This window comes from Mandrillus leucophaeus, unplaced genomic scaffold (genome assembly GCF_000951045.1).
Source record: "Mandrillus leucophaeus isolate KB7577 unplaced genomic scaffold, Mleu.le_1.0 Scaffold4, whole genome shotgun sequence".
Classification (NCBI taxonomy): domain Eukaryota; kingdom Metazoa; phylum Chordata; class Mammalia; order Primates; family Cercopithecidae; genus Mandrillus; species Mandrillus leucophaeus.
In genome coordinates this window covers 13,064,056-13,069,220 of record NW_012104253.1, presented here as the reverse complement: position 1 = coordinate 13,069,220, position 5,165 = coordinate 13,064,056, and positions in this window count along the sequence as shown.

Here is a 5,165-nt window from a genome sequence, read left to right as displayed (position 1 = left end):
AAAAAAAAAAAGGAAATGTTTTAGTTTCTGTAATGGTTTAAATCGTCCACAATTCTTTGAAACTCCTTTCAACAAAAGCTGGAGACTGTGTCCTCTGAACTGCATCTAGGCTAACCATAGTGACTGATCAACCAGCAAAGTACAGTGAAAATGATACTATATGATGGCTGATGCTAGGTCATAAAAGGTGATGCAGTTTCTACATAGTTATCTTTGTGTGCTTACTCTTGGAATTCAGTCACCATGCTGTGAGGAAGCCTGCGCAGTTTGTGGAGACCCACATGAAGAGGGCCACGTAGAAAGGAATGAGGCCCATGACCTTCACGTCTGACTGAGCCAGCATTGACTTTCCAGTTTGTGAGGGAGCCGTCTTGGAAGTGGATTCCCCCTGGTCCTGGCTAAGCTGCGCCACCTCACCCCTTGTCGAGTAGATCCAAGCCTTTCCCACTCAGCCCTGCCCACATTGCGGATTCATAAACTAAATAACGATAAAATGCTGTTGTTTTGAGCCACTGTTTGGGAAAAGTTTGTTGCACAACAATAGATAACTAATATGGTTAACCTATGAGGAAATCCAAAGATAGATCAGCCTTCAGAGTCATTTATTTCCAATTCAACCATTTAGCATTGAGTGTTTTCCTTCCCTTTTCTCTGTTCTGCATTGTGTAAGTTTCGTCCTAAATCTAGTTCCATTTGTGGTTGTAGAATGACTGCCAGGGGAAGACCCTCCTCCTTCAACTCAGGTGAAGAGAATAGAATAAATTCTCCTGGAATGCTCTTAAGAGAAAGTAACTTTCCCAGAAGCCAGCAAACCTCTCCTCTTATCTCTTTGGCCAGAATTAGGTCACATGCTTACTTTTGAACCAATACTGGCAAAGAGGATAAGATATCATTTTGGCTGATCAGGCCTATCCCTTAAATTGAGACCAGTTTCCCAAACCACATGGCTGCTGCTTATGGGATAGAATGGATGTTGGGAAAGTCGCTTCACCAATTTAAGATATCTGAAAGAAGGGACAGGTAAATGAGAAAACCCTCAGGTGGTGACCAGCCCAGGCACATAACTAAGAGAGAACCCACAGGATTAGGAGTATCCTGGGTAAGCCAGTCGAGGGTCTAGCATGATACAGAATGTCTACTTTGAAGACCCACGTGACTACAGATCTTCCCTTTTCCCCTTCTCTGGCATCTCCTATTTTTGTTAACTGCCTTACCTTCTTCAGCCATCTGCATATTTATTCCGGCTCCCTTGCCTAGTGGGAGGAAAATGCACTATTCAACTTCTGGTAACTTTATTCCAATTTCTCTCTGAAGAAAAACCTCCTGACATATGTAAGGGTTGGTCTCATTATTTTTCCCATTTTTGCCAATGAAATAACTAAGGCTTTATGATAGTCTTGGGAAGATTACTTCTCCTCCCTGGATCTGTCTACTCACATGAAAAATGAAGGGAGTAGACCAGAAGATTAATAACCTCTCAAGCTCCAGGAGTTTCTGTACTCTTCCTCCTGTCTTTTCCAAGATGACTTCAGCCGTGGCTGAAAATTCGTGTCGTTTGTTGCTGCGATGCTGTATGCCTAGCTCTTCTTCGTAGTCATCATCTCTCCAACATTCACTATTTTGCTTTCACTGCTTTGGGCCATATGCAAATCCTGCCTTCCTTTTTCACTTTTTGGGCAGGCTGTCACTAAAAGTAATGAGGATTCCTTAATTTTCTACATGGCTTTTTCCTGTTTCTACCTTTGACCTTGTGCTGCCTCCGTTAAACACAGCACAACAGTGTAATGGAGTTCAGCGAACATTTCATTTCCAGAAATTTAATAGGATATTTCATGAAAAAAACATTTGTGTGAACTAAGTATGGGAGACAGAGTCGACATCTGCTCTTAGTCTCATCATGAGGCCCACTCTTCCTCCGTTCCAAAGTTGCGTGGCCGCTGTGACTTCCCACTATTGCACTTCCCCAGTCAGAGTTGATTGGTTCATGAGATGGTATCTAACCCAAGGTGATCAATCAAAATCCTTCCCTAGAATTTTTTTTTAAACTATAACTAGAAAAAAACAGTCAGTCCTCTTTGTAGTAACAGAAGACACTTTAGGTAGAAGAGGTCAATCCATAATAACAGACTGTGAAGTTGATGTGCCGAGAGAAGTAAAGATAAGAGATGGTGAAGGATTCCAAAGGCATTAGATTTCTTGGTTGCATTCTTGGTTGAATTCACCTCTACTTTTCCCCTAGTACTAGTACACAAACCACACCAGGTATAAGCCCATAACTAATATATTTTACCTAAGTTAATACATGTTTAGTTCTTGTCACTTAAACACAAGAGATTTAATATGAGTACTGAGAAAACTGTGTCCCTATAAGATTCTTTAGAACTGAGTCTAGCATTTTTATTCGACTGTGATTTGCATACATTTTTATTTTCTTTAATTGCTTGCCTCTGAGTATTTGTTTATGGCATTAAAGATTGGGTTTAGAGGCCAGGCACAGTCACAGCGGCTTATGCCTGTAATCCCAGCACTTTGGGAGGCCGAGGTGGGTGGAGCACCTGAGGTCAGGAGTTTGAGACCAGCCTGGCTAACATGGTGAAACACTGTCTCTACTGAAAGTACAAAAAATTAGCTGGGCGTGGTGGCATGCGACTGTAATCCCAGCTACTCAGGAGGCTGAGGCAAGAGAATAACTTGAACCTGGGAGGTGGAGGTTGCAGTGAGCCCAGATCACGCCATTGCGTGCCAGCCTGGGCAAGAGTGAAACTCCATCTCAAAAAAAGAAAAGAAAAGAAAAGATTGGGTTTAAAAAATGGGATTTAGAGGCAGAAAACCTGAGTTGAAGTTCGGGCATTAATACTTTTTAAACATGATGACATTGCAAGAGCTTCCCTGAACCTCAATCTCTTTCCTAAAAAAAAAAAAGAAAAAAAAAGGGACAATTAAAATTGTTGCCTTAGCAACCTCTCAGAGTCATGATGATAATCAAAATAAAAATTGGGGAGGTATGGGGCCATATTCATCTTTGCATTTCCAACGTCTACTTTAAAGCCTAGGACAGTGTAGTACATACTGAATAAATATTTGGTGAATGAAAGAAAAAACACAAAAGTATTTTATGCACTACAAAGCGGGGATTCCCAAACCGCTGGCCTTGGATCAGTACCAGTCTGTGGCCTATTAGGAACCAGGCCACACAGCAGGAGTTGAACAGCAGGTGAGCAAGTGAAGCTTCATCTGTATTTACAGCCTCTCCCCATCACTCATATTGCCACCTGAGCTCCGCCTCCTGTGAGATCAGTGGCAGCATTAGATTCTCATAGGAGCACAAACCCTACTGTGAACTGCACACATGAGGGATCTAGGTTTCATGCTCCTTACGAGAATCTAATACCTGCCCAGGCACAGTGGCTCACGCCTGTAATCCCACCACTTTGGGAGGCCAAGGCGGGCAGATCGTGAGGTCAGGAGTTCAAGACCAGCCTGGCCAACATTGTGAAACCCCTTCTCTGCTAAAAATACAAAAATTAGCCAGGTGTGGTGGTGGGTGTCTACAATCCCAGTGACTCAAGAGTCTGAGGCAGGGGAATTGCTTGAATTTGGAAGGTGGAGGTTGCAGTGACCCGAGATTGCACCACCGCACTCCAGCCTGGGTGACAGAGCAAGACTCCATGTTGAAAAAAAAAGAAAACAGTTCTAATGTCTGATGATCTATCACTGTCTCTCATTACCCCCAGGTGGGACCATCTAGTTGCAGGAAAACAAGCTGAGGGCTCCCACTGATTCTACATTATGGTGAGATATATAATTATTTCATTATATATTATAATGTAATAATAATAGAAATAAAGTTCACAATAAATGTAATGTGCTTGAATCATCCCCAAACCATCCCCTCACCCCTAGTCCATGGAAAAATTGTCTTCCATGAAACTAGTCCTGCTGCAAAAAGATTGGGGACCACTGTTCTAAAGGACTATTTAAATGCGAATTATATAATGAAGACCGCTTTACAATAATATAGGGTGTGTATAAATATTAATATTGGCAACTTAAGTTGGTCTTGGGCTGAATGACAATTTCAGTGTCATGAACAGAGCTTCCTGTAAACAAACTGCAAAGTGAGTGGAATTTGTGGACAGTACCTCTCCAACCTTTCTTTGGTTGTTCTCCCTCTGTTTGGTCTAAATAGTGTCTCTGGTCCCAAGTTCTGTAAGTGGCCAGTGCTCTAGAGCTGTTTGATGCTGTTGCGGTAGCATCGGAATGAAGAAGGAGGTTTTAAAAATCACCTAAGGCTCTTTCACTTATAATTAGCACATAACCTTACCTGTCCCTTTAAAGTATCACTATGGCTGAGGCTCCCACAAAATTCTCAGGCTGAAAATTGCTTATTTATAGCTCCTTTTTCTCTTCCCAAATGCCTATGTAAAATTATTCAAAGAAGACATGCAGATCCAAGAAGCACACTAGCCTGGTGCCATTCAGCATATGGGCAAACAGACCTCCACACTGTATTATGCCACCAGTGTTTATCCTGAATCATCATGAAGTAAAACTCTATACATGGAGTCTAGCTACTAAGACAAAAAGTGGTCCACACTTTATTTTTAGCATCCATCAAAATGAATAAAGTTATTTAAAGGTTTAGTGCTTCAAAAAGTATTATCTGAATTATCTGAAGTACATTTCCCAAAATGATTCATTTTCTAACTATTCAAGATAGCCTTAGTTTTCAAGTATCATTGCTCATTCAATGGTTCAATAAGTTAATCACGGGTTCTAGATTCCCATAATGTAAATTTCACAATCCTTAACATTATACAGTAGGTGAAAACAGACAGCCTCCCAGCAATAGGCATATTCTATTGGAATAAAAATGCAGCCAGGCATGGTGGCTCATGCGTGTAATCCCAGCACTTTGGGAGGCCGAGGTGGGCAGATCACCTGAGGTTGGGAGTTCGAGACCAGCCTGACCAACTTGGAGAAACCCTGTCTCTACTAAAAATACAAAAAAAAATCAGCCAGGCATGGTGGTGCATGCCTGTAGTCCCGGCTACTCGGGAGGTTGAAGCAGGAGAATCGCTTGAACCCGGGAGGCGGAGGTTGTGGTGAGCAGAGATCATGCTATTTCACTCCAGCCTGGGCAATGAGAGTGAAACTCCATCTCA